Below are 14,736 nucleotides of genomic sequence, written 5' to 3'. Positions count from 1 at the left end.
AGTTGATTGAAAACTCACCTTCTTCTAAACCCAAACAGCAACTTTTAAGTTAATTAACTAAATAAAAGAAAGACTAGACTTTAGATAAAAATGAAGCCTTAATATCCCTCAGTCATCAAACGCTCACTATAGCACTCAAATGCACCCAAATTCAGCACTCAGTGCAAGGATCTGTCTCCTTTCTTGAAGGTGGTCACAATTAAGGCATTTTTGAGATCATCTGGCTTGCTCTCTTCCTTCCAGATAAGGTTGATGCGATTGTGGATTCAAGTCAAGAGTGCATCTCCTCTGCATTTTAGTACTTCTGTGGGGATTCCATCTGCGCCAGAGACTTTGTTGTTTTTCAGCTGTTGTATAGCTTTTCCAACCTCACATCGAGCTGGGGTTGGGCTGAGGTGGTGGCGGGTAGCGTGTTACGAGATGGGGTCGAGGACACTTGAGTCAAAGGCTGTTTTCGGCATGCTCTCTCCAGCGGGTCTTGATTGCCTCACTGTCTTTGATGAGCACCTCTCGATTTTTGGTTCTCAGTGGAGTGGACCCTGGTTACTCGGACTATAGATGGTTTTGATTGTGCTGAAGAAGCTGCATCCTTCGTAATTGTCGGTGAGTTGCTGAGTCTCCTGCACTCTTTCCACCCACCATCTGTTCTTTAGGTCGTGAGTTCTTTGTTGCACCTCATCCTTCAGTTGTCTGTAGGTATGTTTCCTTTCAGTCGGACTTTGGAGCTGCCAGTTCAGGAACGCCTTGCGTTTGTAGTCAAGGAGATCCTGGATTTCCTGGTTGTTCTTGTCGAACCAGTCTTGGTGTTTCCTGATCGAGAGCCTGAACGGCTCCTCGCAGGGGCTGACTATGGTGTTTTTTTAAGGCAGACCAGGCACTGTGGGCGTTCCGGCTCATTGGCCATCGTTAGATTAGCTCTTTATTCTCGGGGTCTTTGAGTCCTGAGAAATTGAGTCTCCTGCGGCAGAATCTTTTCTGCCTGTGTCAGTTTGGGGCTAGGGTGGTGGAGATTGTAGAGCGGATTAGTCGGTCAGTCCAGCAGTCATTTCCAGCCGTGGCACGGGATTTGCGGACATCTTTGCGGCCCCTTACCCGGGCGATGTTGTAGTCTGTTAGGTGCCAGCGCTTGTAGCGTCAGTGTTGCCATGAGGTCGTCTGCTTGTCCCACTGATGGAACAGGGTGTTTGTGAGGGCTAGGTTATGTTCTAAACCTTTTGTCAGGAGGAGGATTCCGTTGGCGTTTGTTTTCCCCATGCATTCCTTGCCTAACACGCCTTTGCAAAGGTTTGCGTCCTTCAACTCTAGCATTGAAGTCACCGACGAAAGTCAGATTGTCTCCCTTTGAAATGCGGGACAGCGATTGATTGAGGCCGGAATAAAATGCCTCTTTTGTCTCGTTTTGTTGCATCTAAGGTTGGAGTGAAGGAGCCGACGGCAGTGATGTGCTGTTTCTGGGCCAGAACGGTCTGCAGGGTAATGAGTCATTCGCTCACCCCACAGGAGGGTTCATTGAGATGTCCAACCAACTCGTTTTTTACGGTGAAGCCGACCCCGTGGAGTTGATGTTCTTCCTCTGGTTTACCTTTCCAGAAAAAGGTATATCCACTATCTTGTTCTTTAAGCTGGCCTTCTCCTGCCAGTCGCTCAGGGCAGCGATATCCATATTGTGGCATTGGAGTTCCTGGGCTCTGATGGTGGTGTGACGTTCAGGTCAGTTGCTGATGGGATTGTCCATAAGGGTCCTGACATTCCATTTCCCCAAATTCATTTGGGTGGGTGTGGTGTGGTGGGAGATATCTGTGCGTGGATTCTTTTAACATGGTGTAGTCGTTGCACACAACCACACACAGTCCCAGCAGAGCGAGATCTTGGCCCAGTGAAATGGAGATCTGAGATAATTGGAGGCCAGGCTTTGCTGTACGACGGGGCCTGACACACTCATCATCCTCCACTCAGCTGCCCGTCACATTTAAAGCATGGTGTAATTTCACGTTCCTCCCACTCATGCCCTTCAGCCTTGCCCCGCTTGCACTTCAGTCTTCACCTTCAGTCTTGCGTTACTGTAAATCATGCTCAGGGTGGTGAAGGTCTCAGTCTTTTCTGTACTGTCAACACTCGCAACAGAGTGTTGTCGGAGACTCTGTAGTTCCACTGCTATGGCTGAACTTCACCTTACCGATGCACCTACACATGGTGGTCCAACCAGCTGCTATATTGCTGATGGCAGAGGAACGTGGTTTTGAACTGCAGCATTCGGTGAATGATTCCATTTCCCACATTTGTTGCATCTTTTACCGTAAGCATAGCAAGTTCTTATGTTCCGAGTGTGCTGGCCAGTGCAGTTGGGGCATGCCCTGGACCGTGAATACTTCTGCTTCCCACCTAAAATATCCGCTTCTTTTTATCTGATTGTTCATTTAACCTGCAGATACTAATGGCTTTTTGTAATATTAGATCTTTCTCTCGCAGAAGCTGCTTGCAGACTAAATCGCTGTGAATTCCACAAACTATTCGATCTTGATTAGTTAATCAGTGAGAGTTCCAAAAGCACATTTCTTTGTCAATATTTTCACAAAGGCCGTGTAAGACTGTATTGATTAATCTGCTCTTTGGTTTGCTGAATTGAATGCATGTCTGTTGAGGATTATATTTTTTACTGTAAGATAGGTACTCTTGGACTTTTTAGGATTAGGTCAGGGTCCACTTTTCCTCCGCAATATGGAAAACAGACGACTCAAATTTTTTGAAGCCCCCAGTGTGGTGTTCTGTGTGTTGCTAATTCTAGGATGGTTGGCTTGGTGTTCACAAAGACCGCAAATAGCTTTTATATTGAACAAAGCTATAGATTTATTTATACTACTTAATTGGATTCAACACTTACTCCTATATAATAAACACTTGATAATAAACATACAATCTACACTCTACTACTAATCTCTACACTAATGCAATAACTATGATCTGCTCTCACTCACACTATCTTTCCTACAGTCTGTCTTCTCACTTTCTCCTCAACCTCTCACCCACAAGGCTTAACATTGATGACGTATATAGTTCTACATCTAGCTCCCTCTAGTGGTTGATTTGGACATAACATTAACGTTTACAGTTCTTTACATTTATGATAATGTCACACCCAGGGCCAGCTAAATATAATAGGGTATAAGCCTGTACCTTTTTCAACTTGTCAGACAATGCAGCACCGCATTAAATGTGTCACTCCTTCTCGAACTTTTCCCAACTATCTGCAACTTTATCGTCAAAGGCGAGTTGGTCAATATGGTGAAATCCTTGTGCCATACTGCCAACTCCTGAGACCATGTTGGGTCCCCGAATCACAGACAACAAGGACTTATAATGAAGAGCAGGTTATTCACTAGCTTAGCAGTGCCTTCAACACTTGGGCTCTGCCCGCCCTCCCATGGGTAACTCCCGCCCTCCCAACATGTGACCTCTTTTGCAGCCGTGTCACCTTCTAATCTCTTGGCCACTCAATCTACATGCAGTGTTTTGGCGCAGCTCAGAGAGACGTGTTAAGATCCCATAGAAGTTATTCTTTTCTAGTAAATTTGTAAATATACTCTTTTTGAATACATTTGACATGTTGCCACCAGAGCATTTCTACCCCTCTCTGCTGTTCACAGGGATCCCACAGATCAAGTCAGTCTGTGAGGGCAGACATAAATATAAATCTGCTTTTTACGCCTTCCTTTTTTTAATCAATCTCAAATATTTAGAATGTCACAACTATCAAAGGCTCAAGGCGGTAAATAAAATTCAATCCTGCCCTTCGTGGAGTCTCATTATGAAAGTTGTTCATCCAATCCAAAACTTAAGTACTGTGCGTTTATAACAGAGCTGGTATCCACAGGGTGTTTCTAAGCTTCGTGCTAACTATCTACTACTTTGATTTACCTTGACAGATGGAGTTTTTCTTCTTCTTTTCAACCCTGGTTATATCCAGCAATTCAAACCTCAGCTCTTCAGCTAAGATTCTCTGAATAGACTTTCTCGCCATTCTGCCTTTTTTCTGTTTCTTTTGTACATTCCTTGCCCTGTATCATTCTCCATGTGAAAGATTACACCATCAATATTGAGGAAAACTGACATGCAAGTCATTCTCATAGATAAAATCTTGTCTCCCGCCCTGCACAGCTGGACAGTAGAAATGAGGTGGTAGGAATGGCTTGTAATCTAAAATTAAACTGGTAGTAATGTGTAATAATTAATGTCTGATAATGCCCTTGAACAAGGATAGCAGTTTGAAAGCATTTGATCAGCAATAACCAACAGCTTAATTCTGGACAGTATCTTTTCTGTAGAATTATTGCAAGTTCCTGTACAGAAGTTGTTTTTTGTTTTTTTCTTATTCACTCATGGGATGTGGCACAATGGTTGGCACTGCTGCCTCATAGCCCCAGGGACCCAAGTTCAATTCCAACCTCGGATGACTGTCTGTGTGGACTGTGCACGTTCTCCCTGTGTCTGTGTGGGTTTCCTCCGGGTGCTCTGGTTTCCTCCCATAGTCCAAAGATGTGCAGGTTAGGTGGATTGGACGTGCTAAATTGCCAAAAAGTTAGGTGGATTTACGAGGATAGAGCGGGGGGATTGGGCCGAGGTAGGGTGCTCTTTTGGGAGGTCGATGCAGACTCAATGGGCCAAATGCCTCCTTCTGCACTGTAAGGATTCTATAATTCTATGAGTGTTCTGGCAAGGCCAGTGTTTGATACCTATCCTTAATTGCCTAATTGAGGAGGTGAAGGTTTACAGTCTGTGTGGTGTGAGTACTCCCACAAATCCCTGTGGTGGCGTAATGGTATTGTCACTGGACTAGCAATCCAGAGACCCAGGACAATGCTCTGGAGACCAGGATTCAAATCCCACCACGGCAGATGGTGAAATTTGAATTTAATAGATATCTGGAATTAAAAGTCTAATGATGACCATGAAACCGTCATCTGGTTTACTAATGTCCTTAGTACAGGGAAGGAAATCTGACATCTTTACCTGGTCCATGTGGTTGACTCTTAAATGTCCTCGGAATTGCCCTAGCAAACCATTCAGTTCAAGGGCAATAAGGGATGGGCAGTATATGCTGACCCAGTAAACGTCCACATCCCCAAACAAATTTTTAAAAAAGGTAATCCCACAGTGGTGCTTAGGGAGTTTTAACATAGAATTTACAGTGCAGAAGGAGGCCATTCGGCCCATCGAGACTGCACCGGCTCTTGGAAAGAGCACCCTACCCAAGGTCCACACCTCCACCCGATCCCCATAACCCAGTAACCCCACCCAACACTAAGGGCAATTTTGGACACTAAGGGCAATTTATCATGGCCAATCCACCTAACCTGCACATCTTTGGACTGTGGGAGGAAACCGGAGCACCCGGAGGAAACCCACGCACACACGAGGAGGATGTGCAGACTCCGCACAGACAGTGACCCAAGCCGGAATCGAACTTGAGACCCTGGAGCTGTGAAGCAATTGTGCTATCCACAATGCTACCGTGCTGCCCAAAACACTTGCGTCCCTGGGTGGGTTCTGGGATTTTGACACAGTGATGATGAAGGGACAGTGATATATATTTCCAAGTCAGCATGGTGTGTGAACTGTTCACATGTGCCTTGTTCTTCTTGGTGGTATAGGTCACAGGTCTGGATGGTGTTGTTGAAGAAGTTTCTGCAGTGCATCTTGTAGATGGTTCGCATTGCAAGTAGAGAATATTCCATTACACGTGACTAATGTCTTGTAAATGATTGAAAGACTTATGGAAGTCAAGAAGTGAGTCATTCTCCATAAAATACCCAGCCTTTGACCTACTCTTGTAGCCAAAGTATTTTTGTGGCTGCAGCAGTTCAGTTTCTGTACTGGTGTACACTAACCAGGACATAGGAGAGAAGTTAGAGAAAATGACTGAGGACATGGTAAATAGGTAAGTTCTGAGGAAGTTTCTGAAGATGCATTGAGAATTGCAAGCAGAGATTAAGAAAGAAAGTTAGAGAGTACAGTGGAGTGTTCTTCTGAGCAAAGATCTCCCAGGAGTTGAAGTCTACGTTGCATTTCTTGAGATAAGCCCTCAGTGTCTTTGAAGCTCTTCCTTTGTCCTCCTCTTGTTTGGGATTCTTCATTGAGCTGGGTGAAGAATATTTGCTTTGGCAGTCAGGGCTCTGACATTCTAAGCATATGGGGAGCCCAGCAGAGTTGGTTTGGATGATCATTGTCTTGACTCCTTCAAGGACACTAATGTTTGCACGCCTGTTCTCACAGCTGTTTCAAAGTTAAAGTACATTTGGATTTTGCAATGTATTTTAAGCTGCGTTGTTTCAGAGTCTCCTGATGTAATGTTGATCCTTACAAGCCTTATAAATTACTGCAGATGCTTTAGCAAAGTTTAATCCATCTCTCGGACAGCTATTGCAGAATCCAGTGCAGATTCAAAATCTGTAGTCGTGCTTCACCTCTGCTCTGGCATCACACGTATAGCTTGGCTTCTTAAAAACCTTGAAGTTCTTTTGAGGCTTCGATATAGGCACATGGATCATAAGAGAAGAGTCAGGCATCATCCCCACCTGGTGAAGAAACAAATCAATTACCCACCCCTAAGCCTGCACAGGGAGAGGGCATCATATGAAATGATGTCAGAGGAGAAGTGTGCCAGGAGACTGCACTTCAGCAAGGAAGCAATGGGAGGCTTTTGTGAAATGTTGAAGTAAGACCTGAAGCTGAACTCTAACTGCCACACTGCCTTAACAGTGGAAACGAAACTCATGACAGTGCTGAATTCTTTTTGGGTCTGTGTCCTTTCAGCCTGGTATTAATGACATATGTTACATTTTGCGGAATGCTGCGAGGACCTGCATTCACCAGGTATTGAATGCAAGTTATCATAAGGCTTTTAAGCTTATTATTTTTGACACATCAGCCGGATTCTCCATTTGGGAGACTATGCTCTCCCGCCAGAGGAGAATTGCTACCGATTTATGTTCCCCCTGAGTGCAAATTGAGAAGCAATTCAGTATCGCTTGCCATGTAAATGTATGCATGGTGATGAATACGAGGAATGTGGTAAAATATATTTTATTGACCATTGTGTTTAAGTGAGAAAATATATTTTATGTGAAAGAAATTTGTAAAAGTTGAGGTGGTCATTAAACAAAATATTGTTGTCCAGCAGATAAAGTTAAACATTAAGTTAAATGTAATCTGGTTACAAAGTTTGGTTTTTATAACATTAAGTGTGATCTAACCAAATTGCAACAGAGTCCCGTGTCCAGCACATTTAATCAGGTGTTTCCCAGCCCTCGCAGCACCGAGAAAGACCAAGCTATCAAACGGGACTCTGTTGCAATCCAGGGTCTCAGTGGGGAATGGCCCGCCGAGGCTGCACCTAGTCCAGTTTCCTGCACTGGGGAGCTCCTCTCACCAGGGGCGGGATTCTCCGCCCCCCCCCCCCCCCCCCCCCCCCCGCCGGGTCGGAGAATCGCCGGGGGCTGGCGTGAATCCCGCCCCCGCCGGTTGCCGAATTCTCCGGCACCGGATATTCGGCGGGGGTGGGAATCGCGCCGCGCCGGTTGGCGGGCCCCCCTGGCGATTCTCCGGCCTGCGATGGGCCGAAGTCCCGCTGCTGGGATGCCTGTCCTGCCGGCGAGAATCAAACCACCTTTTGAACGGCGGGACAAGACGGCGCAGGCGGGCTCCGGGGTCCTGGGCGGGGCGCGGGGCGATCTGGCCCCGGGGGGTGCCCCCACGGTGGCCTGGCCCGCGATCGGGGCCCACCGATCCGCGGGCGGGCCTGTGCCATGGGGGCACTCTTTACCTTCCGCCTTCGCCATGGTCTCCACTAACGCTCCCGCGCATGCGCCGCACGGCAAAGTCATTTCCGCGCCAGCTGGCGGGGCACCAAAGGCCTTTCCCACCAGCTGGCGGGGCGGAAATCAGTCCGGCGCGGGCCTAGCCCCTCAAGGTGAGGGCTCGGCCCCTCAAGACGCGGAGAAGTCTGCACCTTTGGGGCGGCGCGATGCTGGACTGATTCACGCCGTTTTTGGCGCCGGTTGGCGGACGTCGCACCGATATCAGAGAATCCCGCCCCAGAACTCCTCATGAAGGAGGAGATCAGGCGCCATTTAAAAAAGGCGCCCTGGTCTCTCGGCCCCCTCCCCCCTGACGCGGCTCCCGGACTCCACAAATCCCTATCTCACCTATAAGTGGTCCTCAGGCCCTCCTGCAACCCACCTCACACGGGCAGGACACCTCCGGGCCCGACCCCTGGTGTGGGCACAATGCCAGCCTGGCAGTTCCATGGTGCCCAGGTGGCACCAGCAGTTCTAGGATGCCACCCTGCCCAGAGGCCAACCACCTATGGGCACCCAATTCTCCAGGAGACTCCCACCCCCATTCCGCCTGGCCCCCGCTTGTGGAGACCAGCACTGGACGTGCTTGCCTAAGGTCTCCAAGGCAAAGGGGTTAGATTTCAAAGCCTTGAATAGATCAGGAGTGCTGCATATTATAGTGAGACTGGCTACTCACTCTCATAAGCAGATTTGCCAAATACTGACCCCACCCACAATGGGCGGGATCCAGGTCGCAACGTCTTGTGAAATCCCGTTAGATCTCGTGAGGCATGGCAAGACAGGTAGATCCCGGAAAAGGTCTCTCCTGGCATCTATCGGCCATGACTTGCTCCCATTTGAGCAAAATTGTGCCCGTTATTTTTGGTAATCAATGTTTTGCATTAAAATTTACAAACTTCTGCAAATGTTTTATTCAAGCATCAAAGCACAGCATTTAAATATCAAATAATTTAAACTTAGTAGCATAGCTGAGGTAGACAAAGCAGAAAAATAGCAATGAGAAGCACAAATCAAAACAAATCACATGTTACAAGGACAGTGACAGATAAAAGCAAAAAAGGCCTGGGGGACACTTTAAATCTTATGACCAGGTCAGAACCATGTTGTAACAGCATTTTATGACCCCTTCTGCAGGTCTATAAGGAGACGGTGTGATTTACATTGTGTCCTGCTTCAATAATCTTCATTGTCCATGCTCCGAGAAGTCCTGGCTTTTCTTCCCAACTAAACTTTAAGTTATCATAATCTAAATTAAAACATATGAACACTTTTAAGCATGCCACACGTAAAGTGATATAATAGCATAGTGCAGATTTAAATAGTTTCACAGATTAAAAACAAATAACAAAACCTATGTTCACTTATAAGTGAATAATAAACACCTTCAATCATGAACATTTAAAAAAATTACTTTAAAAGAACCAATAACAAAAAAACTGTTTAAAAACTTCAACATATCTTTGAAACATCTGTAAAACTTGTTGCCTGTTGTCTTCAATATAAGTCTGCAGTTTAAATGCCTGACCTCAATGGTGTTCCCATAGCTGCTGCGTCACAAGGGGGCGTGCCTACTTTTAAACTGCGCTGCGCAGGAGTCTGTGCAGACTGTCCCGCTGGAGGCCTAAGGCTGTCACTGGAGCCAGAACATGTGCTGCAATTTTTACGTGCAGGAAGTGCGCAGTTTTCTCTCCTAGTTTCGGCGGACCATTGTTTTCTGCTGATACTTGGAAGTTACAGGGCTACATATCGTACTGTTATACACTTCCTGTTATGATCAGAGAGCAAGTTCTCCCCTAGTGCTTTCTCAGCATCAGGGAAAGGGGTGATAAAAGTAAACCATAAAAAAGTGGGAAAACAACAAATGGACATTAATGAAGATATTCTTGTGAATCTTTACTTTTCTAAATTGTGATCCGAAGTTGTCACTCTATAGGGAAAATGTGTGCAGAGACAATGGAATATCGGAGAACATCTTACTTGAACCACTCTCAGGTATGTGTCTTGAGGCTGGCACTGACCAAGCCTTGGAAACAGACAATTTCTCAACTGCAGCCTGTGGAGAGACAGAGGGAAGGGAAATATGGCATAAAAGATAAATACCTTAAAATAATGTTTACAGTCTGACCCAAAAAGTGGTTGTTGCTTTGAAGTTGATCAACTGGCACTTCAGAATAAAATCAAATGTCAGAATTGTTCTGATCTCTGTAGAGACTGGTAACTTTTAAAAAGAGGTTCAAACTTCCACTTACTGCCTGAAAAAAATGACATGACCAGATTTCACATTTAACCTGAATTTAAAATTGGCTTCCACAGCCCTCTTCCCCTAAGCAATGTGGAGCACATTAACCTTGCACACAGGTGGAAATGCTGATTAACTATTCTTGACCCTGGGGCAGCATGGTGGCGCAGTGGTTAGCACTGCCACCTCACGGCGCCGAGGTCCCAGGTTCGATCCCGGCTCTGGGTCACTCTCCGTGTGGAGTTTGCACATTCTGGGTTTCGCCCCCACAACCCAAAACACCAGGGTAGGTGAATTGGCTACGCTAAATTACCCCTCAATTGGAAAAGGAATTGGGTACTCTAAATTTATTTTAAAAAACTATTATTGACCCTAATGCAGTAGCACAGAGGTTAGCACTGTTGCTTCTCAGCGGCAGGGACCCGGGTTTGATTCCCAGCTTGGGTCACTGTATGTGCGGAGTCTGCACGTTCTCCCCATGTCTGTGTGGGTATCCTCCGGGTGCTCCAGTTTCCTCCCACAAGTCCTGAAAGGCGTGCTTGTTAGGTCAACTGAACATTCTGAATTCTCCCTCAGTGTACCCAAACAGGCGCCAGAGTGTTGCGACTACAGGCTTTTCACAGTAACTTCATTGCAGTGTTAATGTAAGCCTACTTGTGACACTAATAAAAATTATTATTATTATAATGCTCTTTCACCTTAAAAGTAAATAACCAGTTTACAACAGAGTTGTTTACTACCTTTCAACACTTTTCTGGGACTTTTAGACACTCTGGGTCTTCTCCTTGTGCACTAAGAGGCTGCTGCTGACTCCATTGTAAACACCTTGCACCTCTTTTCCAGTAAAACACTCAAAGCTATCCTTTGATCTCTAATAATCAACCCAGCCAGGCGTCCTGTCAGGTAGACTTCAAAAAAGGTCACATGTCTCAATTTATGTTCCCTAAAGGTAAAGGTACAGTCCAAAACATAATAATCTTATAAACTTCATAATTGTAACAAGATTTCAGCATGAGGAAGGTGATAACCTTCAAGCAAAAGGTCAGACAGATGTTAAACAGAGATTGGATTATAACCCAAAGAAAACAAGTCTTCTGTCCTAAGTACCTTTCTGAAAGCCTTGGAATTATGCAGTATGTTTAGCTGTCACTCCTTGTTTTTTTATATGCTTCTTCTGTTGATTTCTTAACCTCTATGCACTCTGACTAGACCAAGTAGGAGACATATATAGCAGTCAATAGCAATGAGATACTTACCCTACTTGATGAGTGACTGAAGGAGAAAAAATTCACAGTTGCCAAAAGTATGAGTAATGGATTGAGCTCTTGTTACAAGTGCTAACCACTGCTTAGTTTGATTACCATAAAATAATAAAGAAAGGACACATTTTTTTTAATGCACTGGACTTCCCCACCCCCTCATTTGTCAGCAGGTCATGTGAATGGAGGCCCCTTTAATATTTCCCATGGACTCAGGCGAGCAGCCTGCTGTGATCAAACGGAGACAGGTCGCTTTGAATGATTAGGCCAGTCAGCTGAGCGAGACCCTCATTTTGTGATGGGGCCAGACGGTTGAGAGCAGTGGGACAAAGCGAGAGGTAAAGCCCCCAGTACAAAGGGAAGAAACAACAGAGACCATTGAAATCATCAGGGGAAGCAACAAGGTCTATGTGAGTGGGATATTCTGAAAGGAGTCGAATTAGATAGCTTTCAGATAAGGAAAAGAATCTGGTGCGGAGGTTACCTATTGTTTTCGAGCAGATCGTACACATTTAGTAAAAATTCCATTCCATCTGTGATACGATCGCTTCACATAACTGCCACTGAGCACTAAAGTCTTTGCTTTGACCTTTGCAGTATCCAGTAGCAACTCCTACAATTAAAAAAAAATTTCGGAGCCCCTCACTTGACACTGGATGATGTACCCTTTTTCTTTTTACGGAACTGTAGCACCATCATAACAGTGATTTTATTTTGATAAGGAACATGTAGCATATCACTTCACCATGCTTGAACAAAATGGAGAAAGACTCAGAAAATTGTACATTTATTAATAATAAAACATGGGTGTACAGTTTGAATGTCTTGTGTGCATTTCTCAGAAAAATGCATAAATAAAAGTGATGGCAGAACAGATCCTCTGCAATTTGCACAAACTAATAGATGTGCTACAAAATTTCATTCTCTTTGGAAGTGGCAGTAATTTTAAGGAGAGCTAGCCTGATTTAACCACGCTCTCCTCTTGCTATCTGGTTATAGTGCAACATGGGTAAATCTTTCCATCATTCCCCTTTGTTGATCTGGACCCTTGCAAGGCAGGTTGCGACAAACATTCCCTGACCAGTTTTCCAGGGCTCACAGAAATGTGTAGAGGCTTTGTCAGATATGGCCAAAAAGGCAGCACTGATACCCCCACACTTTTTCTCAGGTGGCAGCACACAAAGAGCAATATTTTGGGATTAGGTGGCTTCTGAATAGCCTTTCGATGTTTTCTCTGTTCAGGCCAGATTGAAAGATGTTTGCTGCTTAAATGCCCCATTTCCTGGACAATGCTGTTGAGGTCTTGGTAAAGAAGAGGGAGGAAATGCTCCCTGCACACTCAAGCAGGAGCCCCGACAAATAGGCCAACAATAATGGCCAGAGGGAAGAGTGAAAGGAGTGAGCAGCAGAACCTGATTGTAAGAAGAAATTAAATGATTTGGCCACAGCTGCTAAGGAGAACCGTCTTGAACTTCGTCTTGTCTTCGTCATCTGCAAAGGTGAGAAAGTTGAAAATATGGATGGCATGGTCCCCGGCCGTGGAGAGGAGAAGAGCAATCTTTCTGGTGTCTGAGGCGCCCTCCCTGTCCGTGGCTTCGAGGTAGAGCTGGAAGCGCTGTTTGAAAATCTTCCAGTTGGTCCCGAGGTTGCCGGCGATGCGGAGTGGCGGCGGCGGGCTGATGTTGTCCATGTTGCAGGATGACGGAATGCTGGCGGAAGGCAGATCACTTGCAGGTAGGTCTAAGAAGTGCTAGTATGCAACCATCCCTGGTATCATGATGTGTTGGGTGTTCTGGATCACATACAGGTCACCAACATTTGAAGTAGTGCAACACTGTTTTATTAAAAGGTTAACTATTTAAACATACTTGAACTGTGGGTAAATACGATACCAGCTTTAACTAAAGACCTTTGCCTTGTCCTAACCAGTTGATGCACTCAGCACATGGTGAATGTCTGTGTTGCACGTTGTGAGCTCTGTGCTCCTAGCCAGCTGCTACTTGAATGAGTGGGAACTCTGATGTCCCCTGTCTTTATAGTGCGTGTGCTCTCACTGGTGATTGGCTGTGGTGTTGTGTATGTTGATTGGTCCCACTGTGTGTCCATCAGTGTGTGTCTGCACCATGATATACTGGTGTATATTATGACAATATTGTTGTTTGTGGAAACATTGTTGCGTGTTTTAATTGGCTGCAATGTTTCCTAAATTACAACAATGACTACACTTTAAAAGTACATCATTGACTGGAAAGTGCTTCGGAACATTATGAGGTAATGAAAGGCACTATATAAATGCATATATTTCTTCCTTTTTTTACAATTACCATGCCCCTTTCTCCACATGCCAGTCCAAAGATGTGCAGATTATGTGGATTGGCTATTCTACATTGTCCCTCAGTGTCCAAAGGTCGGGTGGGGTTACAAGGATAGGGTGGGGGATTCGGCCTAGGTGGGGTGGTATATTGAGGGTCAGTGCAGACTTGGTGGGCTGAATGACCTCCTTCTGCACTGTAGGAATTCCATGATTCTACACCTTTCCCTCACCATGCAGAATATGGTAAAGGTCAGAAGGCAGCACAGTAACGCAATCCCAATCTTGTTGCAGGACAAGCTTGTGTGCAACAATAGGAAGGAGATATCCAGATCAGAAGAGAAATCACATTTACATCGCAGGATCTCAAGTTGTAGAAGACAAGGTGATGAATGCCCAGTCAATGCTGTATGGTGCCTGGTTAAGGCTGCAATCCTGGCAAAGCCCAGAGACGTGTCTTTCTGCTTCATGGACTCCATAGGGAAGGAGGTGAGGTTAATGGCTCTGAGAATGAGTACTTTCATCACCTGCTTGTTACCAACATGAACTTGCTGATTGTCGAATATTGCTAATGTCACTCTTGCAGTTGGATTAACCCCAGACACAAACATTTCAGGGAATAGTTGCTGTCAGGGCCAAAGGAAAGAACAGGCAGGACTGCAGTTGGGCTGTAGTTTGTGCTACAGCAGATGAGAGAGCTCAATGATGTCGTTCCTAATAAAACAAAGCCTTTCCTCAGCCTTTTTTATTATTAATAATAATAACCTTTTATTGTCACAAGTATGAAGTTACTGTGAAAAGCCCCTAGTCGCCACATTCCAGGGTAAGCTGGTACGGGAATTGAACGCACGCTGCTGGCCTTGTTCTGCATCACAAACCTGCTGTCTTACCCACTGAGCTAAACCAGACCCTATTTGCGCATTAAACTGCAACTGTGAAGTCCTTGTGTTGTACACACGAATGGCATAAGGCCTAATTTTGCCTCACTCCTTCTGCCATTTTTTCTGTAACTACCTGACTAGACTGTTGCCTGTTTCTGATCCTCCTCCTCTTACAGACATCCCAATCACCAAA

General features: G+C 45.4%; 2 long non-coding RNA genes across 2 annotated transcripts; one reads left to right on the top strand and one right to left on the bottom strand.

The window, feature by feature from the left end:
- The first annotated feature begins 2,223 nt into the window (after window positions 1-2,223).
- On the top strand, window positions 2,224-14,400 carry LOC140399040 (uncharacterized). Its single transcript, XR_011937662.1, has 2 exons — window positions 2,224-2,296; window positions 13,957-14,400. It is a non-coding gene; the product is annotated as an uncharacterized lncRNA (long non-coding RNA).
- On the bottom strand, window positions 8,371-11,498 carry LOC140398566 (uncharacterized). The gene is made up of 3 exons (XR_011937556.1): window positions 11,349-11,498; window positions 9,831-9,906; window positions 8,371-9,099 (listed from the first exon to the last, which is right to left on the bottom strand). It is a non-coding gene; the product is annotated as an uncharacterized lncRNA (long non-coding RNA).
- Window positions 14,401-14,736: the final 336 nt, after the last annotated feature.

The sequence above is a fragment of the Scyliorhinus torazame genome, chromosome 1 (genome assembly GCF_047496885.1).
Source record: "Scyliorhinus torazame isolate Kashiwa2021f chromosome 1, sScyTor2.1, whole genome shotgun sequence".
In the NCBI taxonomy this organism is placed as follows: Eukaryota; Metazoa; Chordata; class Chondrichthyes; order Carcharhiniformes; family Scyliorhinidae; genus Scyliorhinus; species Scyliorhinus torazame.
This window is presented reverse-complemented; position numbering and strand designations above follow the sequence as displayed.